The sequence below is a fragment of the Pseudopipra pipra genome, chromosome 11 (genome assembly GCF_036250125.1).
Source record: "Pseudopipra pipra isolate bDixPip1 chromosome 11, bDixPip1.hap1, whole genome shotgun sequence".
NCBI classification, from domain to species: domain Eukaryota; kingdom Metazoa; phylum Chordata; class Aves; order Passeriformes; family Pipridae; genus Pseudopipra; species Pseudopipra pipra.
In genome coordinates, this window is record NC_087559.1 from 938298 (window position 1) to 964384 (window position 26087).

Genomic DNA, 26087 nt, shown 5'->3' on the forward strand with positions numbered 1-26087 from the left:
AGACTGCTCCAGTCACTGCCCCAGGGAGAGGTCCCCTGTGAGCCACCAGCCGATGCTGCAGCCCTCATGCAGGACAGGTCTCAGCCACAGTGACCAACATGTGGAGCTGCTTCCCTTCCCTAATTTCCTCAGCACCTCCTGCCCCACGCTGCAGTGTTGGATGGAGGATGTGGTATAACCTAAGAAGTTGGGTTTTTTCTACTCAATTCACCCTCGTTTCCTGCAGGATGAGACACTCATTGTGCTTCTGAAGCTGGAGGAAGTCCACGATTCTGCAATGGCAATTAATCTTGGGGCAATTTAATAAGGGATGGTTTGTCTTCAGCTGGATAGACCTGTGCCTTTGTATAATTCAATAGAAAACAGTAATTGGGTTTGTGCTTTGAAAACCCCGAGCATTGTGCTCTGCTGGGTTTTCAGGGGTTGGAGTGTGGGCTCAGCCCTGGGGCTCTGGGGTCTCTGCCCCCCTGGCTGCTGTTGGCAGCTCTGCAGCACAGCTCTGATCCCTCCTGCTGGCATTGGTGTTGAGAACCTCTGAGTATCTGCAAGTGTTTTTTCTCATCCATCTGTGTCTGGCTTTTATCTCGTGGCTCTCCTGTGTGCTGGTGGGAGCAGCTGCCTTGTTCTACAGCTGCTGATTTTCAGGAAATCCAGTAGAGGTGTCACCTGTCAGGTTTTGATGGAGTCTGATGCACAGGAGCAGTGTCAGCAGGCACAGGGGATGATATTTTAGCTTCTCCGTGGTGCCTGTCTTTCCTTGCCCACTTCAGCCCTCCTGCCCTGGGCTGCTGTGCCTCCTGCTGTCCCGGCCACTGCCTGCACGGGTGGCCTGGGGACAGCCCCTGCTAACAGGTGCTAACAGGTGTGCATTTTAGTGGATATCTTAGAAGAATTGCTGTCAGTAAAATTTAATTTAGTCTGGTTGTTGCTGTTTGCCACTGGGAGAGCAGTCAGCCTCTGGAAAGCTCTGGCTTCTTTGGGAGCCTCAGTGGGTATCAAACCACCTGAAGTAAGAGGGGAACCATCAGTCTCTGGGTTCCACTGCACAACTGGAGGAAGGGGGAACTTGGTGATGTTCCAGGTGTTGGGCTTTTATCCCCCCAGCATTCACGATTAAAACAACTGCTGACCAACTCTACTAATATGATGTAACTCATATGCCTAAACCCAAAAACCCCTGTGGAGCCCAGGCAGCAGGGCTTGGTGCCACGTTCTGCTTTGCAGTGGTGGGATTCCTGCAGCACCTTCTTGGACTATTCTGCCCTTCCCCTTGCTGTTCCCATGTTTTATCTCCTGAATGTGAATCGTTACAGTGGTGTGTGATAACCAGCTGCTGAAAATGTGACACTGAGGAATTCAGTGCAAGCTCAAGAGCAAACACAGTGGAAAGATTTGGAATGATGCAGCTGTAAATCATTTAAGGGGGGGGGGGGGGGGGGAGAATGAAAACATTGCCTTGCTTTCCTTAACAGTCTGTGGCAGGAGGTGGGTTTTGCTGTTCATGTGTTATGAGGAACATGTGGTTTGGGGGTCTGCTAATGGGGTTTTGTTGGTGCTGTCACTTCCATGGAGGTGCTTTTTGGAATAATTTGCTCCATTCTGCTCCTGCTATTTGCAAGTGAAGAAAAATGGGATTCTGAGGCTTTCTTTGTGTCTTGTGCTGCAAGGAAAAGGAACACTAATAGCCCATGAATAATTAGTGTGTTGTTCTAAACTCATATTCTAGATGGATGCAGTCAGTGCCTGCCTGGGCTATCACAGGGGTTTTAGGGAGCTCTGATAGCTTTGCCTTTTGCTGAGGCTGCCTCACACTGCTCATTACAGGAGTACCTTTATCAGAAATAAACCTCAGGGACACGAGGTGCGTGTTAAATGTAGGTGTATGTGGTTTTTCAAAATGCCACAATCCTCCCAACTAAGCTGTGTGTCCTGGGGAGAGTTCCCCCCTGCCCAGTCCATCTCTGAGCTTGCACTTCACCAGAAGCTGCTTTGGCAAAAGGGTTTGGTAGGTGTGGAGAGTTCCTTTGCCTGATGGGTAACACAGATACTCCTGGCAGGTGGCAGCACCAAGGTGGGCAGCATAAAAATGTGTCTTAAGCAATTTTTCAACCTGCTGTTGTGGGTGGCACTGAGCTGTACTAGGACTGACAGCTTCTCTGGAGGGCAAAGGGGAAGCTCAGGGGAAATACAGAGCCCTTTCAAGGAAGAATATGGTGCCCTTGGGGCTCAGGGGCTTTGCTGGTTAATGGCTGCTCTGGGAAAAAAGCTGTACAAGGCACTTAATGTTTACCTGGTGGTTTATGGCTTTTCACCATTTTTTAAATTCTAACCTAAAATGTTATTAAAATTGGTTCTAGTCACTGAATTTCAAGCTCAGCCATGGCCAAGTTCACCAGCAGTGCAGTGCCTGCAGCCCATGGGCACCAGAGTGCCCAAAGCAGGGCAGGGCTGCAGGCAGGGTGAGCCTGGGGGGGTCTGTGCAGCCCCCACACCAACCTCTGATGTGCTGCATACACCATGCCAGAGCTTTTAATGTCCTTCTTTCCCTAGTCCACTTGTCCTTATGATCATCCTTTGGATCACCATCAAGTGACAGTGGCAGCTCCTCAGGGCCCTCAGTGTAGAGCTGCTTTCCCACCTCCACATTCAGCAGCTGTACTATTACTTTAGTTCCTGTTTGTTCTCCAGCTTCCCAAGACCCCTTTCTCATCATAGCTCTTTACCTCTTCTTGTTTTTCCTTTCCAATTTGCTCCCTTTCCACCCTCATGTTCTGTTTTGGTGCTGATTGAAGGTGGGTGATTCTTTGGTCTCCCCTGTTCAGCTTTGCAGCCTGAACTGAGAGCAACTCACTCTCCTTCTTCCCTGCCCTCCTGCCCCAAGCTTCTGGTTTTGCTCTTGATCCTTATTTTCAAAGGCTATAATTGACACCAGGGTTCTCAGTGCCTTATTTAGGGAAGAACTTGGCTGTGCATCAGGACAGTGAATGGGTCAGTGTTTGGTCACATTGATTGCTCCCATTGAACATATTGGATATTGAACAGTGTAGTCAAAAGCAAACAAAACTGCTATAATTGTTATTCTATTGGAATGGTTGTTGCCCAGTGCAGGAAGAGCTGGGAGGAGCCCATGTTATTAAGGATTGCTTTGCCAGGGCTGTTCACTGCCCCAGTCCCACCCCACTGTGCACTCTGGGTCCCTCCACAGCCATGGGAGCTGTTTGTGTGAGTGAACAAAGCTGAGGGTCTGCACACCCAGGGGATTTCCAGGGGGAGGAGAAGGCATCAGATACAGTGATCAGACACTGAGTACTGCCTACCCTACAAATACCCAGCTCTGTCAGCAGCTCAGGAGGAGAGAGCAGCAGTGATTAAATGTACCTGTAAAGTCAGAGCAGGTTGTGTGTGGAGGTAAAAGCAGCAGAGAGAACAAGGCTTGTAGGAGGGATGGAGACAAGGAGGTAATGCAATGTGTTAAGGCTGATTTACATTATCTTGCCAGATAAAAACCCAGATCATCTGCAATTTGTTATTTACAGTTCAGCACTGCGAAATCAATTACTGAGATGCAATTTAATTAAGGCAGGTTAATGGTTAATCTAAGGCAGTAAACCCATAAGACATAATTTCAGTTTACTAATCATTGTAATGCTAATGGCTATTTGACATCTACTCCATTAAATTGGGCAATACATTTTGGTGCCAGTTTAGCCAGTGATTTCCCTGTCCTGTTCACCCAGAACAGCCCTCCTGAGCATGGGGAAGGGTTGGACTCTAGTCATGGAGTTGTTTAATTCTTGCTGCTGACAATGTTTCCAATAAATCTGGCCTGGGATACAGTTAACCTGCTATAAGTTTGTTAACTTTTCTCACCAAGGAGCTGAGGGCTTTCCCCAGCCGTGTCATTGACCTGTCAGGTGACTTTTGGCAAGTTCCTGGCTTCTAAGTTATTCAGTAAAGGCTTTCAGCTCTGAAGCCAGTTGTGCCTTTGTTCTTTCCATAATATTATCAGTGTGAAGGCCCCCCTGGATCTAGCAGGAATCTGGGAAGCTGTTTGCTTCCACTTCATTGTTATTCTGCTTTTGTTTCTCATCATCCTGAGGTGGCTGTGCTTTAATAGAAAGAGGAGTGAGGAAGAAGGTGGGGAGTCCAAGTATAGCAGTGCTGTGGTTGGGGAGCTGAAGGGAGAACAGCTTCACCTAAAGGGCACTTTGGTGCAAGGACAGTGTGACTGTCCCCTCACTGCTGTGGCAGCTCAGTGCCAGGGGCTGCTCTGAGGATGCTTGTCTTCTCAGACCCAACAGAATTATCTTTTATTCACATTGATGGAGCCATCACTGTTGTCTGGGATGTTTGTGTGAGTGGGGACTTGGATCTCTTCCTAGCTTCAGAAAGTTTTTATGCTGTAATTTCTGAACTGGTATTTGTGATTAGACCATAAAAGAAGGTAATATGTGAAAAGTGTTCAACTGCTCTTGCCAGGATAGAAAACATATATTGTAATGCATTCAGAAAACAGTCCAAGGGTAGAGGATCAAGTTGTATTTGATTTTCTCATTCTCTATAATAATCATTTTTGTTGTCTTGCAAAGCTCCAGCTTTCAAGTGAGACACATAAAGATTCTGCAATACCAGCAACTGTTTCTCTTTAGCTATTTTCCAAGTGATTTGATTTCCTCAATAGCATTAACTATATGGAGGACTAACAAGTTGTAATTAATGTATTCAGCCATTTTCTTTTGTGACAGGCAGGAATGTGAGTGACAGCACGAAGGGAAGAAGCAGAATAGAATTGGATGCTTGAGAAGATTATCATAACATAAAAACTGACAACTCTCTGGCTCTTGAATAACATATTGTATTACACTGAAAAGGGAGGAAAAAGCTATTTCACAAAAAAGCCCAACGTGGCTTAGAAATTTTTTGAGGAGGGGAAAGATTTTCAAAAGCCTTTTTAGTGTTCAACAGACTTGAATATTGAAGCTCACAAACAGTGTCTCACGTGCTGCAGTGTGTGTACAGGGGAGTTCACTGCATGGGATGGAAGGAGCTCTCCTGGAGCCCCTTGTTCCAGGGGAACCATCCCTGGTTTGGCTGTGCCTGCCACGGGCACCTTCTGGCTGCAGGGGGGTTGGAACCAGCCCCTGGGGAGGGTGGGAGGCAGGAAAGGGGGCACAGAGCATCAGCTCTGCAGTGGAAAACAGCTCCCAGCTCAGGGGTCAGAATCATAGAATCTTCTGAGTGGGAAGGGACCCCCAAGGGCCATCAAAGTCCAGCACACAGGACACCCCGAGAGTCCCACCGTGTACCTGGGAGTGTTGTCCAAAGCACAGGTAGTTCCTAAGCTCAGCCCTGTGGGGGCTGGTTCCCATTTTAGCAGCTGGGATTGCTCCTTGAGAAGGTGCAGGGGATGATTGAAGAGCAGGGCTGGCTGCCTTGCCTCCCCCCTGCCATCCATCCACCACAAGGTCATCTCTGTGCTTGCCCCTTTATGTTTATTTCTGAGCCAATAAAATTCCCATTTGCTCTGGTACATTTTGTAATCCACAGCTTTCAACCCAGAGATTGATTATCTGTATTCCTAGATAAAATCAAAGTGCAGTACTTTAAACAGATTTCCACTCAATTATTTCCCCCAGACAGCTTAAATGGTGTTGTGAAAGCCCAGATTAACTCAGGAGTGGCCGAGAGGTTCATTTGCCTCCTGGCATTGCTGCATTTCATTTTCAAAGCAATTTTAATGCTGGTTCTTTAATGTCCATCAAACAGGGGGTAATATTTGATATTCACCCTGGAATCTGGGGATGGCATCTGAGCCAGGTGAATTTAAGGCAGGCAGAGGAACTCTGGATTCCAGAACAAACCAACCCCACGCAATGAGTGTGACTTTACTGCACCCTGTGCCTGTGGGACGTGGTCACACGGCCTGGACAGGAACTGTGTCCTTGGCTGAAGCTTCTCCCATTATCCAGAGTTCCCTGTGCTCTTTCCACAGGCTGCTGCAGACCAAGGCTGTCACAGCTTACCTGGCTTTGGTCTGTGGATGATCTTTCCAGGTTCTTCCCGTCCCATGGGAAATATGGCTGGAGAGCCAAGGCCTTGGTGAAAACCTGAATTTTTAAAATATGTTGGGTGAAAAGTAAAATATGGTTTTGAAGCAGAAATAGAGACTTCCTGGTGGGACCTATTTCCTCTGTGTCCCTCACTGTGGGATAAGATTGTGTTCAAGGGTCTTCTTTTCACCAATTTAAATGTGTGGAAGTGAAATTCTTAAGGATATCAAGAAATAAAAATTAATTTCAAGGGGGCTGTTAGAAATTAGGATTGGAGGAGAACTTGTTATTAGCACTTGTTCTAATATTTCAATTTGAGAGTGGAGAACATTTTTGCACAACATTTTCTCAATAGAAATATAAATATAGTCCCAGCACAATTTGAAAACACATTAATTGTGAGTTATACAGCAGATGGAGGCTTTAAAACTGAATTATTTTGCTTGATTTATTGATGTTTCATTCAGAATTTTTTTATTTGCCATTTTCTTCTGAGAACATTCAGTGTCACGTTGATAAGTGTAAGACTGAAAATTGCCAAGAGAAAAAAAATAGATATATTTAGCCTAAACTAGACATCTGAACTTTTTGATTCATCAGTGTGTTAACATTTATTTTAGTCAGGCTGTTCCCCCCCCCCCCCCCCTTATAACACTTCTTGGAATGATCAGTGATTCAAAATATCTTTTCCTTACCCTGTTCTATATGAAACCAGGGCACCATAAGTGTGAGTTCTTCAGTTCTGGGGAGGCAGTTTTGTAATCCAGAACATTGAGATGCTGGTCAGGGCAAGACATATCCTCCATCTCTTGTGATAGTGAAGTGTAAATTGAAACTGTGGCAACAGAGTCCAGTCTCAGTGATAAGAAATTGCAGGTGTGTATAGTATGGGATGGATTCATGCTCACAAACAGATCACAGGTGGATTAGAGAAATAATTGGAAAAGGAAGCCATGGCCAGACTCTCCCTGCAGTCAGTCACACCCAGTTCCACTGTCATTGCAGGGAGTTACTGCAGCTGTTCTGACACGGTACCACTGAGATCAGGAGACTCCAGAAGTTATAATGGCACCAAAAGAGCTGCTAAAATGTGAGTCATGATGGAGACCAGCCAAAAAGACGGTATGATGCAGGATGATGACATGTCTCCTTGGGGGATGTCTCCTCTTGAGTTGTGCCCCATTCCCTCTGTTCCTTGGAGTGCAGGAGCGCAGGTTGCAGCACACCCTGAACAGCAGCATGTGGAATAACTGCAGGATTTTGCAGTCTCTGTTAAAGCAGCTGCATCTGTAACTCATTTCATGGAAGTTTTACTACTTTTTTTTTTCCTTTTACCATATCATACTTGAAGCTCAATAAAGATAAACTTCCAGTAATGTCGGTATATCACGGCAGATTCAAAGCCCTACAGCCGAGCCTGTATTCCCCAAAGTGCTGTTTATGAGCTGTGCTGTTTTAATGTAGTGGTAGAAGTAAAACCAAACATTTGGCAGTGTCTGTATTTGCACCCTTGGGACAGATGATGGAGGAGTTATTTGCTCCAGTCCTTAATCAATTTTAGGTAAGCAGCACGGGTATACCTTGAGCATCCATATTTTCTAATTGTCTCTCTTAAATGTGAAGCCTCCCATAATTCAGCGGAGAGATTTACAGAGGAGGGAGAGGGGGAGCAACCAGCACTCACCAGTTGGTGCTGTGATGGATCTGCTCCAGCAGCGCGAGTGGCAGGGGGGAGCTCGTTCGCAGATCAAAATGCAAAGCGGGGGGGATTTCCCGGAGCCACAGATCGGTCTGTGCCGGCAGCGGATGCACCGGCAATGCTGATCCCTGGTGGGGCTCGGCCAGTCCGCTCAGCTGGGGCAGGGGGAGTCTCTGGGCCAGTCAGTTCGTGTTATTCCTACAAGGACTTCTCGTAGGGTTGAACCTGCTTTGTGCACTTGGCTGGTGCGGCGTCTGTGCCGTGTCTGCAGAGAGCACTCAGTGTGAGCTGCAAGAGGAGTCAAAGGTGGAGGTGAATCTTGTTGTAGGGCTGTGTCCAAAATCATATGGGGCGTGGCAATAGAGGAAAAGCATGAGAGGAGAGTGATGGTGAAAAAGGGCTTTACTTCTTTTCAATGCATTCGATCCCATTTGGCTTCTCCTGGACTCTCCCCTGAAGCTCTGTAGCCTCAGACTGACCAAAGTCTTGTGCTCACGTGCATGAACAACCATGTTTCATGGTGCCCCCTGAAAACCTGCAGGTGTTGATTGCAGGACGTGAGCCATGGGTGTGTGTCTGGGAGGGAATCTGGAGTCTGGGAAGGGTCCTGTGGCTGCTGAGACCATCCAGAGGAAATGAAACCCAGGCATTCCACAATTGCATTTTGCCTCTGTCTTCAGTGACTCAGTGACACCAAGTTAACCAGCTGGCAAATCACCCAGGGCCATGTGGCATATTTGGATATGCACTAGAATAACAAAGGACACTTGGACATCACCTTTTTGTTTGGATGTTGCCCTTGTGTTGGCCATTTCAGGGTAGTTTATTGTATTAAGCCATTCAGTAATTTTTTTTTTTTTATCTTTCTCATGTTCTGATTAATGGCTTTACTAGATTAATTCCCCCCTAGAATTAAACTTTAAAATTATTTAACAACAAAGGCACCTGACTATTAATCAAAATAATGTATTTGTGCTTATCAGTATTGATTACAAGTCCAGTATTGTGTTGTTTATTGCCCAGGGAGGAGAGGGGCTGCCTTTGTCTTCTTTACTCATGATTTATTCTAAATTAGTGTACATGCATGCTGTGATTCCAAGAGCTGGATAATGATCCCTTCCCTATGTGCTGTATTAAATACATAAAGCCAACATTGTGTTTCTGAAGCGCCCAGCTCAGTGAGGCCTTTTCCTTTGGCCTCCAGATGTGCTTACGAACATCTGCTGATGACAATTTTGTTTAATAAATCCCTGTTGGGATTCCATGTGTTTGCTCTCCCAGCCCTGACCTCACCTCTGGTCTTTTGATGCCCAACAGTCAGCCCGTGGCCATGGCTCCTGCTGCACCAGCAGCCAGTTCTGGTGCTTCAGAACCAACACTCCTCTGTTCTCCTCATTTTCTACTTTATGTGTTGGTGCCAGTCCTGGGCATTTGGCACAACTTGGGAACTTCAGGTGTTTAAGAGCCAGGTTCCTGAGGTGCAGTGAGTCTTCCCAACTCTTTCACTGTGACAGCACCCACAGAGAGCCCTGTTTGAGGCAGCCTCTTCAGCACATTTTTCTTCACAATTTTCTGCATTTTCAGCAAGCTGGGACACCCTTTGTTAAGATTCAGACTTTATGCACTGATTACTTTTCCTCTGCTACAGCTTAACTTCTCCTGCATGGCTTAACTTTAAAGCCAAGTGAAAGGAAATCCAATAAAGATAAATGAGATGTCTTTAAAGGATCCAGAAGGAAATGTGGGAGCATCAGCAATGAATGTGAAGATACAGTGAGCTGAGAAACTTGAGGATGAAGGGTTCTTTATGAGGTTACATCTGTTCACAAAGGCTTGGAAGTATTTAAGATAAGTAATTGCTTTAGGAGCAACACTTCTTCAAACTCTCCTGGCTGTGATTCTCTGTGTTCCTGTCTGACCCAGGGCTGGTGACAATGGAGTGGTTTGCAGATGATGCCAAGCAGTGTGCAGGAAGCTCTGACAGAGCACAGTTCAGTTTCCTGTGGAATTCCTCATGGAAAATATGTTTAATGTGCTTTTTGAACAACCAAATCTGTTTACCTTTCAGGTCTCCTGCCACCACTGATGACCCGAAGTTTCCACTGTTCTGAAAGACAGGTAAGTCTCTGAACTATTTATTCAAAACTATTTATTCAAAATATTTATTCACCCCAGTGGTGGGATGAGCAGTTGAACATTACCCAGGAATGGTCACCCTCAGATGTATTCCCTGTATTTTAAAGGAGTTAATTCCTTCCAGAATTTGGGATAACACTGTTGGATTCAGTTAGACTGCTCAGGTTCTCTTACACTAAGTGTGTCTGTGGGTGAAGAACGAGAGAGGTGCTTTTTCTTCCTCCCTGGATATTTGAAGCTCTGTAAACAAATGTCCATGGCTCACAAGTACAGGAAACCATGTGGACAAACACTCAACTGGATGAATATTTGCATCTGAGTGGTGCTGTACCTGGGACACAGAGCAGTTTTATATGCCCAGCTCGTTGCTGTTCCCATTTGCTGCATTGCTCCCGTGGCCTGGCCGGGGGTGGCCTGAGCCCCACCCGAGTTACTCAAAACAATCCTAAGTGTGTCTGGTCTGAAAATGTCTGAGCTCAGCTGAGGTTGAAGGGGAGTTACCTGGGTGCTCAGTTCCCCAGAGCTGTGCTGGGAAATCCAGGCACACCTGAGACATTTACGGTGTCAGTGACTGCTGCCCCTTGGTTGGCTCTGAACAAACCCTCTCTACTTGTGTCTGGACAGGGCTGGAGGAAGGGGCTGGTTCACAGCAGTGCCAGGGCAATGGGTGTGCCTGGCTTCGTGCAGAACCTTTAAAACAGTCAGATAGAGCATTGCTGAGGAAGGGGTGGCTCCTCTCTTTGGCTCTGCTGAGGGGCTGCAGTTCTCAGGGCCAGGGGTCACACTCCCAGACTTCCAGCTGGGGATGGGTGAGGCATTCTCTGTTTCACCCCAACTTCACCAAATAGTGAGCTCTTCCAAGCTGTGAATGCAAGGTCAGCATTTTAGTTGGTGTTTCATGATTTATCCAAGGAACAGCCAGCCATACCCCTGAGAGCCTTGTTTAAGGAGGAATATTCTGGATTCCAAGGCCAGCTGCCCTGGGAGCAGGCTGTGGGTGACATTTGCAGGTCAGCTGCCCTGGGAGCAGGCTGTGGGTGACATTTGCAGGTCAGCTGCCCTGGGAGCAGGCTGTGGGTGACGTTTCAGGAGTGAGTCACAATGCTCAGGGTCCACCGTGTTTGCTCTCCCGTGGCTCGAACAGCTTGCTCCCTCCTGCTGGTTTGTAATTCCCTGTCCAAACTCCCTATAAATATCCCAAATGCCAGGACTTCTTCCTTTCTTTCTAAGCCTGTTCTACACTCTCTGTTTAATAAGATCTGTGCTTGAGCTGTCATTCCTGATTACACGTTCCCCTCGGTTTATATTGCTTCTTCCCAGTGGTCACCAGCACAAATGTCTCCGTGAATCTTAATGCATTTTCTTGTCTCATAATGTATAAATGCCTGAAAACTGATCAAAACAACCATCCTACTTTGATTGTGTATTTTATTTCTGCTGAAAGGTTCAAATGTAATGAAAATAAAACGTTCAATGAGCAAACACAGATTTTCCAGAAGAAACAGGCACATTTAACTTGTTTTGAAAGATGGATGAACACTATTAGTTTTGATATATTCTATATATATCTCCTCACTTGACAATTGTTATTTAAAGATTCAGTTCTGGGTTATTGCTGCACTTATGTCGTAGAGTCATTTTACACCAACGCACGGATCAGTAACTTAATTATAAATCAGTGGGTTTAAGCCAAATGTAATGGAAATAATGTTTCCTTACCCAGAGTCTGCTGAGTCTCAGATGTGGGGATGATCTGGTGGTGAGGGGGGTGTTCCACACGAGGCAGAGCATCCCGAGGTGTGGAGCCTGGGCGGGTTTTGGTCTGGGTTGTGGTTCCTGGTGGCAGTGCCTGGGCCAGCATGGGCCTTTCCTGAAGCTGTGGCTCTGCCACAGAAGTCCTAATGAACATCTCCCTAAACTGGAGCAAAACAGAGAGCAAAATTGGAGGGAAATTGTAAATGAGGCTGTATACAGAGCTGTTTATTTACACTCATGAAAACTTTGTTAGTCATCTCTAATACCAGGAGTATCTGTGTTTAACAGATATTTTTGATCAACTGTGAGACCGTGTTTGTAACTTGTTAGCCACCTGTGCCATGTCAGGGGATGTCTGTGTTCATTAACACAGAAAGAGGGGGCCCAAGCAGGAGTTGAAGGGACTGAGGTGGATGCTCTGACTCCATCCCCAGACCTTGTCTCTCTGCCAGCAGATCTGCACCCAGAAAAACACCCCCTACCTCGCTGGGGCTGCTTCTGAGTAACACTCAGCACTAGTGAGGAGCCATAAATCTAGGTTTGGAGTTATCAAGCAGGGCCTCCAGGGCCTTGCTGAAACTCTTTTCCATTAAAATCCAATGAAAATGAACAATGGAAATTCCAACTTCCTAGTGGTCCCAGACCAGAGGCAGCACATAAGGTGAGGGATGTACAGCACTGGGATTCTTTTGGTCCTCCCTTTGTCTTTGGTTCCTTAGTTGCCAGGTTATTAACTCCCAGGTGAGTGGGGAATGCCCTGCAGGGAGGAGGCAGAGGCTGATGTCTCTGCACCTGAAGGCAGGTGGTGCAGGGCTGTGCCAGGCACATCCCAGGAGATGACAACCTGCAGATGCAAAGCTTCAGCAAGGCTCACCAAAGCCCTCATGGGCTTGGGATGAAGTGGAGGAAGGCTGGAGAGCTGCTGTGCACAGCAGTTCTGAGATGTCTCCTCTGGGAGAGTCAAAAGGGGTGCTGGTATAAAATATTAGAGGATATTATTTTTACACTTCATTCTTTAGCAGACAAAGTGATAGGTGTTGTTCAGCCTGAGCCCCTTGATGCATACTATTGTTAATATTAATTTTAAATCCTTTCAAAACCATCTTCAGAACGTCTATTAAAATATTTAATTGCAAGGTGCTTTTTTTTGCTTCATCCCTCTCATGTACATTGTTCTTTAGAAAGTGAAGTGCTTGTGACTTTGACAGGCAGGGAGGGGAAGTGATCAAAGAATGTGAGAGGGCAACAGCAGCAAATCCCTGGGAGCCCCACGTCTGGGAGGTTCACTTTGGTTTGCTGGGGGATTTGTAGGACTTGGGAAAGCAACTGATTGCTTGTAATTCAGAATTAGTACCTGAAAGCTCCCAGTTCTCTTTATCGACTGTGGTTGTGGATCTCAGCACACCAGCAGGGGGGGAAGGAGAGGAAATACTCACTGCTCTCCAACCCGACAGATCCTCTGAGCCGGAGTACCTGCCTGTCACTGACTTCTGGTGGGAAATAAATACTGTGTCACACTTCGGGGCTTTCAGAATGTCCCCTCATACCTTTCTCCTAGTTTTCCTCTTTCCACACTGATTGGATTGATTCTAAGAGCTGTGGATGCCCTTGCCTGGAGAACTGAAGAGGTTTAGGAAGCAAAGGGCCTGGGGGTGGTGGCAGAGGGAACTCTGGAGCAGCTCTGGAGTCAGGAACACGTTGTGCCATGGGAAGGATTGGTGGAGAACTGAAGGTGGGTGGGAAATCTGGGAGAGACTGACTATGGAATGGCAGAGGTGCTCCTGGAGGAAAGGAAGAAGCAGAGGCAGCAGTTTAGGTGTGATGAGCTCTGGAGAAGGGGACCACAGCAGAGGCAGGGAGTTGGATCCCTTGGGATGATGGTCCTTGGGATTAGAAAGGGCAGGTCCTGAGAGAGAAGCCACACAGACAGAGCAGCTGAGCATCCTCTGGGTGAATCCATTCCATCCCCAGGGGAGGCAAGATAGAGCAAACACCGTCAGGGCAGAACCAGGAGCTGCTTTGGACACGAACATCTGAAGTGGTACAAAAGCACTTGACAAGAACTGAAGGTGAAGGCACAGCACAGGCACATAATGGTAAAATCAAGAGCCTCAGGCAGAAAGTGTTGTTTGGTTTAGCAAGTGAGGTAAAAAGCAGGAAGAAATAGTGCTACAAATACATTGGAAATAAGATCAGAGAGGAAATACAGACCTAGTGGCTGCTTACAGAAGCACTTAAAATGCCTTGATAACATGGTTAATTTTGACCAGAGGGTAGAATAAGGACCAGAACAGAGAACAAACAGACAAGAGTTTGTTTGGATCTGCTGTGTAGGCCAGGCCACAGGATCTGAGGAAATTCTCCTTAGAATTAGAAAGAATTAATCAAAACTATTTTGGAACAAGGAACAATTATTTTTAATAGCTTGTTGAGCTCAGAGGTGGTCTCAGAACTATCAAAATGCAAATATAGATCCTAAATATAAAAGATAAAAGTACAGTCTAGTGTATTATTGATTAAAAAGCCTAATGAGTTCTTGGAAAGGCTCTGAAATTATAATGAAAAAAAAATCAATCCATAACTCTCGGAAGAGGCAACTAAAATCAAAACAGAACAACCACTATGGATTGGTCAAAAGTGAGTCAGATGAATCTAATTAACTGACCTGGTGGTAAGAAGAGAGCAAATAGTTATGATACACCTTTCTTGCATTTCCAGGTAAGACAGGGAGATGTGTCTCAGTGTAGATGCACAAAGAGCTGCTTGAAAAATTAATTTCAGTGGCAGGTCTGTCAGTATTTGCCTGAATACCTGGGAAAGCCTTTCCAGTGAGAGTCCCAGAGGGAAATGCCTTGCTCTCCAGTCTCTCCACTATTTTAATTAGTGATTTGTAGGATGAAGATCTTATAAAAGATATAGATGACATGGAGCAGGGGGGGATCACGGGAACTGTGGGGGTCAGAACTGAAATAAAAAGGAAAAATGGAGATGTTTCTGAAAAGCCCAGGCTGAACTGCAACAATGTGAAGTTTGAAGTGGTGAGGGGGAAAGACAGAAAGGACTCAAGGGTTTGGAGTGGCTGACAAATTAAGCATGAATCAAAAGTGCAAAGCTCTTGTCAAGTAGGGAAACTCCATCTGGAGTGTTGGAACAGAAGGGTTGGGGGCGAGGAGAGCCAGGCCATTGTCCTGCTCTGCCCTCAGGATGGGCTCTGGGGGGAGCACTGAAACCCAGAGAGCTCTTCTGCTGCTCTGTCAGGGGGTTGCTTCAACTCTGAGCAGTCTGAGCAAGGAGGCATCTATTTACCATCGTTGGAAAATTTGTGACAAGGAATGATAACAGAATCAGAAGGACTGCCTCTGTGAGGATGTGCAGCATCAAAATGTGCTGCTGCAAACAGGCCCAAGAAACCACAAGCAAAACCAGGGAATCAAAACAAAGCTAGTTATTAAAACCTCTTCATTAACTTTAACCTGCTATAACTAATAATTTTTTACAACCTTAACCTGTCTGTGGCTGCAGTTTTGCTCCATTCCAAGGTGGCTGCTAACACAATGTACAACCAGCAACAAAAATTAGCATCTTGGCAGGGTGATATGAATTCATCCAGAAAATAAAAGGGGTGACATTTACACCATCTGCTGCAGGTGAATCAGGAGGGGGGAGCAGCTGAGACCTGGAGATGTCAATATTGAGATGCTGCTGGAGGGGAGTGGTGGCCAAAGGGCACAGAGGGTGTGGGCAGGCTGGGCCAGAAGTGTTTCCCAGACATTTCCCTCTGACCTGTCCTTCCTTTCCGTGTCTGAGAACCATTAGGGTGCAGTGGTGCTGTGGAAGGTGGAGATGTGGTTCTTCCCTCGGTGCAGCTCTGCAGTGCTTGGAGGGACACATCCCTCAATAAACTGATCAAACACACATTTCCATCTGTGCTCCCAAAAGCTTTCCCGAGCCAAGCTGGCAGGAAATGTCTGTGCTTCCAGCCCGAGCTCAGCCAAGGCCAACTTATATTTACCCATTCTTAGGCACTGTTGTCTCAGGATTCTTCTCCTGTCCCAGGGCTCACCCCTGGTGTGTTTGCAGAGAGCAAACGTTCCCCCCAGAGCTGCCTTTCCTCTGGCTGAACAGCCAAGTCATGTCATGCTCTGTGCTGTCTGTAAGGTACCAGGCTCGATCCTCTCAGCCTTATTTACATGGAATAAAACTTTCCTGCACAGTTGGCACTTCTGATGTCAATGGGACAGTCCCTGGGAGAGGTCACTAATCAATAGGTCTCCTCCAAAGCCCCCAAGGTCAGTAGGAATTTTATTTTTCCATCATTGAATGGAAGCCAGCCAGGGTGGTGATGGGAGGAGCTGGATTTGGAGTTTATAAATGCAGTTCTCACTGACACTGAATTCTTGGGGGTGAGACTGAGCTGGGAGGAAACCAGATGAAGCTTTGGCGTTCTAGTAAGAGCTGCCCAGCTGAGTTTTGTGCAGGATCTGAAAAAAGTTACACCTGCAGATTCCCACAACCCCAGAGCAGCCCTTCTCACAAAAAAAAAAAAAAAGATGTTTCAGGTGTGGCTGACACCTTCACCTCGCTTGATCTGTGGGCAGTGTGACGGGGGAGAGGCAGAGGGCTGACAGCATCTGCTCTTCCTCTGCAGCACGAGGAGTGATGGAAAATGAGCTGGAAAGCAGAGATGATTCTCCAGCTCTGAGACACAAAGCCCAGAGCAGAGGATCCTGTTTTTCCAGGGGAGCATCCACAGCAGTGGGGGCAGCTCTTGGCCTCCCTCATCCTCACCCTGGGCCATGGGAGCTTGGCCTCAGCACCCCCAGGGCTCAGAGCACACTCTCCTTCCTGGAGAATCCTCCTCCTGTCTGACCCTCTGGAGAGCTGTGCTCCCTCTGCCAGCGTGGGAGAAGGGGTGTGTGAAACCTGGCAGTTCGTGAAGTACAGGAAAAATGGGATTTCAGTCAGAAGGCTGATGGAAACAACTTTTAAAGCCTGTTAAACCCTGGGTGCTGACATTTGCAGCAGGGAGCTTCTGGCCTTGATGCTCTGAAGTGGCACTTTTCTTCCTAAACACTGCCTCATGTTTCTGTGCTGAGAGCAGGGTGACAGTTACCTGACCCGAAAACCAAGGGGGAAAAGTGATCTTGTGTGGAATGAAACGTTTTATTTGATTGAAACACTGAAGCCACGAGGTTTCTTATGGTGTTTGGCAGGAGCCAAGTGCAGCCTCAGACATGGGGCCCAGCAGGATGAGCCCTCCTCTGCCAGAGCTTGTCCCTGTGCCCGTCCCCCTGGAGACACTGAACCCACCTTGGGACCTCCTTGTCTGCTCTGCCAGCCCTGGCCTGGGCTGTGCCACAGGAACTGAGCAGCAATGCTTGGGTTTGCTGCAGGAAAGCACATGTGGCCTCAGTGGGTGCTGCCCTGGCTGCTGTGGGGTGCTGAGCACTCCTGGGTCCTGCAGTGTCCCACACTGCTCCCAATGGATGGGGCTGTGCAGGTGGGGAGGAACAGTCAGACTTTGTACCTCTGGAATAACCTGGGAATGACAGGAATTCTCTTGTATTTCCTATTCGGACAGTTCCCTCTCCCTGACTGAGGGCCAGCAGGGCACACCAGGATGGGAAGTTGGTGCAGTGTTGTCCCTGGTTCACTGAACCATTAAAGCAGGTATTGACTTGGACATTATCATAAATTGGTTTATACAGTGAGAGAGCTGGGCAGTGGGGTGGGTGATTGATGGGGAAGGGAATGGGGACTGCTCCAGAGAAACCTGACATCTAGCACAGGATTTCTTTTATTCAGTGCTGTTGGGGGTGATATTATCGTTCCTGTTTGTAGTTTCTCCCTGAGGGACAGAGGTGTGAGGAGATGTTCACGGAATGCTGGGGCTGGGAATGGGGCAGGGGCTGGGCTGGAGTGAGCTGCTGCTTCCCATGAGAGTCTTCCTGAGAGCACTTCAGGACAGCAGGTGGGATTAAAAACATTTCATAGAATCACAGAATTCCCTGAACTGGGAGGGACCCACAAGGACTATCAGTCCAACCCCTGGCCCTGCCCACGACATCCCAACAATCCCCCCCATCCCTCAGAGCTCCTGGAGCTCTGGCAGCCTTGGGGCTGTGCCCACTGCCCTGGGGAGCCTGGGCAGTGCCAACCACCCTCTGGGGGAAGAACCTTTCCCTGAGATCCCACCTGAACGGAAGGTTAAACACCAGAGGGTCACCCTGCAGCTCCTGGCAGAGGACATGGGCAGCTGTGCTGGAGCATCCCAATGGTGCTTCCCAATTCCAGACCTTTAGACCTGCACTTCATTTAAAATTGGCCACGTGTTTTGATAAATGTGTCAAACACAGAAATGGGGAAGAGAGAAGTAGGTTGCCAATGTGACCTCCAGCCATTCCTGCCAGTACAAACATCACTTTTTTGGTATCTTTTAAACCATCTGAGGTTCAGCTAAGAAGTGCTTCAATTTATTTTTATGGATTTAATTTTTAAACGCTTTCACTTGGAAAAATTACTTCAAATTTATGATTATTTTCTGTGAAATTTGCTTTTTTCATCTGTCCCATGGTTTAAAAGTTGACTGCTTACTCAAGAGAAAACCACTTTGATGTCATGGAAGTAATGAACACTCTAAAGCCCCTAAATAAAGAGACTTTTGAAAACTTTCAGTTTTGTTCTCAAAATGGCTGATAATGTCATTTATTTTTCTTCATTCCTTTTTCACTGCTACGAAAAGTACAAAAAGAAAGGGGAGAGCAAACAATACCATGGGAATAACAACTGAAATATTTTTATGGGAATTAATCTATCTCTGTTCTAAAAATGAGCAAGAAAAGCAGAAATAATTCTGTGAAACCAGTAGGAAAAACTCACGTGTCTGTCCCTGTCCCTCAACTGTCAGTACTTGGCAAGGGACGGAGATCCCACACATGGGATGAAAATGTACAAGTGTGATGAGTATGTCATGAAGGAATACTAAAAGAGGGGAGATTTAGATGAGATATTAGGAAGAATTTCTTCCCTGTGAGGGTGGGGAGGCCCTGGCACAGGTTGCCCAGAGAAGCTGTGGCTGCCCCATCCCTGGGAGTGTCCAAGGCCAGGTTGGAGGGGGTTTGAAACAACCTGGGCTGGTGGCCATGGCTATTGGGGCATTGGTGGGGTGTCAGCTCTGAGAGATGTTCTGTAGTGAGAAAGCTCAGTGTGGTGGTGGTGGGGCTGGAGAACTTCCTTACAATCTTCCAAGCTGACCTCTTGCAAATTAGGTTACAAAATTCTCCTGACTTCTCAAATTAGACTATAGTTCTCTTTGCCCAGGAATTTAAAGGGAATTGATAAAAAGATATCAAGAAACCAGAACCCAGAGAGTTCCTTTTAAGTGGTTCCCATGGTACCTCCCCCTGCCTGGCAGTAGCAAGTGCCTGTTTCTAGTCTGGGTTTAGTTGGTTTCTGGTCCCCTGTGCCTTGTTATGCTTTTTACTTTGATTTTCAAAGCTATCTCTCCTCAGAAACACCTCTTCTGGATAGATTTTGGACTCAGCTTCCTCTTGGGTAAAGCAAGTAGACTGAGGTTCTCAAGTCACAAATCCTGAATAATTTTGTGTAACTTGTTTCCTAAGTCTTTTTCTGTGCTCTCCCTTGGGATTATGCCAGGGAATAGCCCCCTGCATCCCCCATGCATTTTTATAGAACCTCTGGAGTGGCCAAGGCCAGGAGAGGAAGAGTGGCCACTGTTCATTTCGTGCTCTGCAGCTGGAAGAGCAGTAAATGTGGAGAGTGACTCCCAGGGCTTTGACAGCTTTAGTCTCTTCCTCGCTGTGTTTTCAGGGAGGAATCTGTGTCTCCATGTGACTGCAGCTCTGGCTGCCTGTGCCCAGACTGCCAATGCCCAGTGAGTGATGTTGCCTCTGTTCTGCAGCACTGACTCGGGAGGAGGCTCCTGGATCCCTGGGAAGGTCTTGAAGTGTGGTTTATATGACCTTTGTGACTTGTGAGCTCGGTGCCAGACCTCTGGATAGGTGGGTCACTGGAGTGGTTCCTGCTGAAACCCCTCAGTTAGAGGGTGCTCAGACAGGGGTAGGAAACACTCCAAGAAAAACTGTTGTGGAGATGGGAATGATTGTGCTCACAGTCAGTTCAAAGTGGAGATGTTCTGTGAGCTGATGGAGAAAACCAGGAAAACCAGCAATGCTCCAGGCTGTGCCTGGTGGTGAGCAGCTGGAGCTGCTCTGGGGCTCCAAACAGTGTCTGTGTGTTTGTAACAGGAGTTTTTTCCCAGTCTCTGCCATGTTCCTGATATTTTTTTCCCCCAACATTCCCTTGTTTCTCTGTTTCTTCCTTTCAGACTTGGATTCATTTTCCTTTCAGCTGTAGATTGCTGAAACTTCCCCTGGCTGTATTTGAGCAACCTTGAAATTTGGCTGAGCCTTGGTTTCCCTTTGGCTGCTCACTCTGGATCCCGTTGGTAGGGTCAGTTCTTCCAGCACAGCAGAATTGCTTTCCTCAATGAATGTAAGAGCCCACAGTTATTTTTTGTTCCACTTCTTTTTACTCAAGCTGGACTGATTTGAAGTCTTGTAACAGTGTCTCTGCACACGTAGATTTGACCTACAGAATGACAGAACCCATCAGGAGATAGGTTTTCCACATCCCTGAAGTGTTTGAGGCCACAGTGGAAGGTGTCCCTGCCAGGGAGGGGAGTGGAATGAGATGACCTTTGAGGTCCCTTCCAACCCAAACCCTTCTGTGATTCTGTGAGGTTATATCCCCTCTGCAGCTGGACCAGGCACAGTTCTGCCAGGCATTCTGTTCCACAGAGGAGTGTGTTTCTGTACAGACACAGGAGATACTTTTTTATCCCCCAAAAGGAGCTATTTTGCACAGTGAAGCTTTTGATGAGATTTTTAATTATTCTCCTGGGCCAGAAAACAACACAAGCCCATCTCTAGTGTGATACATTGTCATTGCTCCCCCAGTCACTAATCAAATGGGATTTACAATTAGGGATTTCTTGATGAGCTGGTAGAGGTGAAGCTGAATCCTGTGGGACGACAGGCACAGTTTGGCACGGGAGCCCTTCCCTGGGGTGAGGTGGCACGAGCAGGACAGGTGTGAGTGTTGGCTCCCAGAGCAGGAACTCAGCGAGGGCATTTCTCTGTTCTCTGTTGTGAGCTGCCCTGTGTTCTCACTGTCTTTAATGTGCCTCTGATGCACTTTGATTTTATTGATACAAACCTAATGAACGGTGTATGATTTGTGTGGAAGAAGAATCATCTCCATCCCTTTCTCTCTGCCTGAGTCAGCACTGTGATGCCTTAGTGCCAGATCATTAACCCTCTGCTGCAGATGCTGCAGAGGCACAGAACCAAAGCTCATCACCTGCCCTGCGCCCCAGTCGAGCAGGGAGCAAGGGAGGGATGGAGGTGGGAGGGGGAGAAATCCATGGCTTGAGACAGAAATCCACAGCTGGGGACAGAAATCCACAGCTGGGGACAGTGTGGGCCAGCATCAGAAACCCCAGTGTCAGCAATAATCTTGGGATGAACGTGGTTTTAGATGTACATTACAAATGCAAGTAGTGGATGTTCCTTTGCTTGTTTTTTAGTGTATTTTTTTCTATTTGGGTTTTATTTGCACAATGGGGAGTGGTTTGATGGTCAGATGAGGAGCAAGGAAAGGGCACCGAGATACCTACGTTCAGATGTGGGAAGCAGGGCATGGAAACAAAGGCTGCATCAGCTTCCTGAGGTCTGAGGTGATGTTTCCAGCCATTCAGAGCATTGTGACAAGCTCAGCAGGCCCTGTCCTGGACCGTGTGTGGCACGTCCATCACATCTCTGGGCTGCCCAAGCTGTGTTGCTGCAGGCTTTGTGCCTGCTGGTCCGTTTGGCTTGTCAACATTTTCAATACAAAATCCAGGCTGGCGTGAGCAAAGTCAAAATGTTTGTGTTTTCTGAGCTGACAGGCAGCCTATTCCTGTACCCACCTGGTGTTCAGGAGACTAGAGGGTCTCCCAGACCTCTAGGAATGGTGCTGCCAGAGAGTCCAGCCTGCACAGCTCCCTGCTGCCTTCAGCCTGCTATAATAAGTAATATTTTTTTTAAAAAGAGTTAAAAAAGCATTTTTCATTGGGATGATCTGTGAGCATTTGCACTGACAGAGCTTTTCCAGGTGGTTCTGGAGATCTGTCTGTTCTCAGTGTTTCTGCTCGTGCCACCACCCGAGGCTGGTGCTTTGTTCCCAGCCCTGGCAGGGTGGGCGAGGGGAGCCCCCACGGGGGGTGAGACAGGGGACACTGGAGCCATCTCTGGGAGCACTCTGGGACTGTTCCTGACAGCCCCATGCTATCTCCTGGTGCAGGGTCAGAGGTAAGGAGCCCTGCATGACAAACCCACTAATTCAGCTGCGACTCTTTTTGGAGTCCAACGAGTCAGGCCGAGAGTGCCCGGCCTGGCGCAGTGACCGATGTCATTGCAATTAGCATTTCAGCTGCTCTATTGGTTCAGCCCAAATCCTGGCAGCAGTGTTTGGACACTGTTTAATTTGCAAACAGATGCCTCCACCAGCTGCTCTCCCCGTGCAGATGTTTCCCCCTCGGAGCAGCGCCGGCGAGGTCGTGTGGGAGTGTGGGGCTGCCCGGATGGACTCGGGGCACTGCCTGGGGCTGGGCTGCCCACAGCACTCCTGGGAAGTCTTTTTTCTGCTCCTCCCTCTGCAAGGGCTCGTTCCCACTGGCAGAGCCTGGCACAGCTCGGTGTGTGCCCGTGGGTGCCCACTGGGTGCTCGGTGGGATTGTGCAGTGGGACTCCGGGGCCCAAGCCCTGCTCCTCCTTTCTCAGCCTCACAGTTGGTCCTGTTTGCTGGAATGGGCCCAGTTTGCAGGGCCCTTGGTTAATGCTCCCTCTAAACGCTCCCAAGCCCTGCTCACCTGCTGCCACACAAGCCCAGGGGCAGCAGCCCAGCTCGGTGACCTGGAAAACCCATGGAGTTACTGAAAAACCTCATCCTAAGGGTGGTCCTATAAAAATTAGCAGCAATTAGTATTATTTGAGTCAGAAGTCTGAATCAGAACGAGCAAAAAATTTGTGATTTTCAACGGGGAATTGCGAGGGGGACGTTTGGGAATCCAAACAAGCCCTGTTGACTCCCCTGTGGTGGTCACTGGCTGTGCCACCAGCTCTGGGCTCCTCTCACCAGAGGCTCTGCAATCTCCACCACTCCCAGCAGGATCTGGTAAAACTCTTTGCTTGCTTTCACTACAGATCTGAGCTGTTATTTTCCTACCAGCGTTGGGGCCTCTGGTGTCCCCTGGAATGTGTTATTCCAGCAAAGCATATGGTTGCTATAACTACCAGCCTGGTTTGCCTCTGACATGCTCCTCATATGCCTGATGGGGCAATGAGCTTTGCACACAAATTCATCCCCCCTCCTTTGTATTTTCTTCCTCTTGCTGCCCCAAATGCTTATTGCTTACCTGCCACACAGAATGCATGTGTTTATTTACTTATTTATATTTAAATTCCAGATTGGATGATAAAGGGCTAAATCAGGGGATAAATTGATACATTAGAGAATAAATTAGACATTATAATCTAGAAGTAAACGAATAGTAAATTAGAGAATAAATCATCAGCAGTGCTCTATCACCTGTATATGAAAAACCATGGAATGAATCTTGTTGGATTCTTTTCTTTCCATAATAGTCCAAATGAAAAAGCCACATTTGCAAAGATTAAATCTCGTTGCACTTTGCGCATGATTTAAAGATCTGAAAGTGAAAGAATCCTTTGATTTTCAGAAAAGAGAGGGAAAATTACTAACAATCATGACCCTAATTTGAGTTACAAAATGGGCTCTGGTGGAGCTTTCCTTGGGTTTGGTTTGTCAGTCCTGTTTTTACCTGCCAGCAGAACATCTTCAAAAGAAAATCTCTCCAGACAAATAGCAATTACCCATCTAATTACGCACCAAGAACACCATGATAGCAAGATTTACAGGAGTGCTCAACATGTGAATTGTTTTGGGGTCCATCCAGCCTGTTGTAAAGTTAATTTACCATCAGCTGCATTGTTTGTTCCAGAACTTTGTTTGTTGCTGGCTCAGGTCTCTCTGGACTGGATTTACACCTTTGGGTTTGGAGTGGGTTTGGGGATCTCTGCTTCGAAAGGGATCTGCTTTCTGCAAACAGCTGCAGCCAGGTTGCAAAGAGCCCAGCAGTGTCACGGGCTGGGATGAGACCTGGAGAAACAGGAGTTGTAGCTGCAGACACACCCAGTTCAAATGAGCAGCTTGTTCTGACATGACACTGAGAATGAAGATGTCAGTGAGGAGTGACACCTCCTGGGCTGATCCCTGTGCCGGGGGTTGTTGGGAGCACGTGTGTGTTCAGCCCCTGCTGGCTCTGGTGGAGCTGCAGCCAAAGCTCTGCCCTGCCCGCTGAGGATGGTGCCAATGACACCCCATCACTGCAGCCCTGCCTGGGGATGAAAATACAGGCACAGAGAATGCTGCTCTGTGTAGTTCAGTGTTCTAATAATATTTGTTTGTGTGGAGGATAATTAAGTGTAATCATTGTTAAATTTGTAAATGAAGTTAATCCCTGGTATCTGTCATAAATATGGAAAGACTTGGAAAGCTGCTGAATCCAAGGCTTAATTCTAAGTGGGATCTGCCTGACACTGGAAGAAAATTTGCCACAGAGGCTTGGGCTGCCCCAAGGACTCACTCTGAGCTGGGTGAAGTGGCAGGAGGTGGTGATGAAGGTGAGGACATGCTTTGCAGAACAGGGCTTGGGGACTTTCTGGGAGGGACCACGTGAAACACTTTCCTCCCTAAAGGCCAGTCCTGGTGCAATAATAGAAATAAAACAAAAGCAGTGCTTTTATTCCTGGTTTATAAGGGCAGGAGAGACCCACAGATGGTTCAGTGTGCTCTCTCTGTGTTACAGAGAAGGGAGTCTCCTCACTCATCCCATACCCAGCCCGGCACTGCCTTTGAGGGTGAATCCCCTTTGGAAAGGTGCCCAGCTGGGTCTGCAGAGCGGGCAGAGCTGCTCCCCCAGGCAGCCCTTCACTGTGCTTTTAACTGTCTGGATCAGCTTTCACCTCCCAGCCAGTGCTTCTCCTCAGGCCTTTCTTCATGAGATCAAAGAGCCCGTTGGTGCCCTGGATTGGAGTGATGGGTTTCCTGCCTGAGCAGCCCCGAGGTGCTGCCCCGTGTCCAGCAGGGCCAGGTGGCCGTGGCCATGGCAGTGTGACCTGTCTGCTCCCCAGGGCTGTGTACAGCCCTGTCACATTCCACACACTGGCACTTCTCTGAGGAGCCCCTTGCCTGTGCTGGAGCACAGCATCGGGGCTTGGTTGGAAGGAAGGAGACACAGAACAAATCCATGTTACTCAGGCAGCATCCAAAGCTGGGAAGAGGTTTCACTCCAGAAGGTGGGAAGACAGGTCTCTTCATCAACAGTGTCCATTAAAAAGATGCCATGCATTTATCCTAGGCCTTTTCTAGGGAAAAAAGCCCAGTTACCAAATTTAAACTTTAAACCCAAGTGTACAAACAAATACAGCCCCCTCCCAGTGAAACTGCCTGTTACCAGCAGAGTGGCTGTTTGCACGTGTCTCATACATGGCTTGTTCAGCCACAGGCTCTTACCTGCAGGTGTAAGCAGCTGTCACCTCAGGCTATGGAGGTGCCTTTGGAAACAGCCTGTGTTTGCACCCCCAGGATCAGCAGGAGTGCCTGGCCCTCCTCAGCACGGCATGAGCTGCACTGAGGATTTCTCAGAAGGCCTGTTCTTAGCCTTTAATAAGAACAACTTCAGTACAGTGAACAGCAATATTTTCAGCTGTTCCTCACTGATTTTCATTGCCAGCCCCCAGATGGCCACGGAGCTGAACTGAACCAACTGGAGCAATTAGAAGCCCTGGGTACCCCTAGGCTCCTGCTCAGAACGATCCCAGCCCTCCGAGGCAGAAAGCAGGTGGCTGGCTTCCTTCTCATCATTTTTCATTTTTGTTTACCTCTGTGTTCTCAGACACAGGCCAGGAGTGAAACTGGGAGAGCCAGAAATAGCAGGAAATATGGTATGGCTGACCATAAAGGGTTGTTGGGACTCGTCCTTTCCTTGCATAAAGCTCACAGAGATTTGCATGTGGAAATGAGAGCGAACACGGGGACATTTAAACAGCAAACTCCAGAGAGTAAGTTACTGTTGGAAGCACAGGTGGGAATGCTGGGGGTGGGAATGCTGGCTCATGCTGCTCACAGGTGAGGAGCTCTCTGGAGCTGTGTCAGGGCAGGGTCAGGTTGGATCTCAGGAGAAGGTTCTTTCCCCAGAGGGTGGTTGGCACTGACCAGGCTCCCCAGGGCAGTGGGCACAGCCCCAAGGCTGCCAGAGCTCCAGGAGGGTTTGGATAATGCTCTGAGGGACAGGGTGAGATTGT

At 47.7% G+C, this 26087-nt stretch overlaps 1 protein-coding gene and 1 long non-coding RNA gene across 5 annotated transcripts in view; both read left to right on the forward strand.

The window, feature by feature from the left end:
* The window catches only part of SRGAP3 (SLIT-ROBO Rho GTPase activating protein 3), a 575259-nt gene that overhangs the window by 307700 nt on the left and 241472 nt on the right, over positions 1 to 26087 (forward strand). The window lies entirely within an intron of this gene.
* The window catches only part of LOC135420078 (uncharacterized), a 49612-nt gene that overhangs the window by 17362 nt on the left and 6163 nt on the right, over positions 1 to 26087 (forward strand). For 2 of the 4 annotated variants that reach the window (XR_010433333.1, XR_010433335.1), the window contains exons 2-3: positions 9818 to 9871; positions 17222 to 17310. This is a non-coding gene — a long non-coding RNA (uncharacterized LOC135420078). Of the gene's footprint in view, positions 1 to 7055; positions 7141 to 9817; positions 9872 to 17221; positions 17311 to 19987; positions 20177 to 26087 lie in introns of those variants that run through there. The other 2 variants (XR_010433336.1, XR_010433334.1) reach the window with 2 other exon arrangements.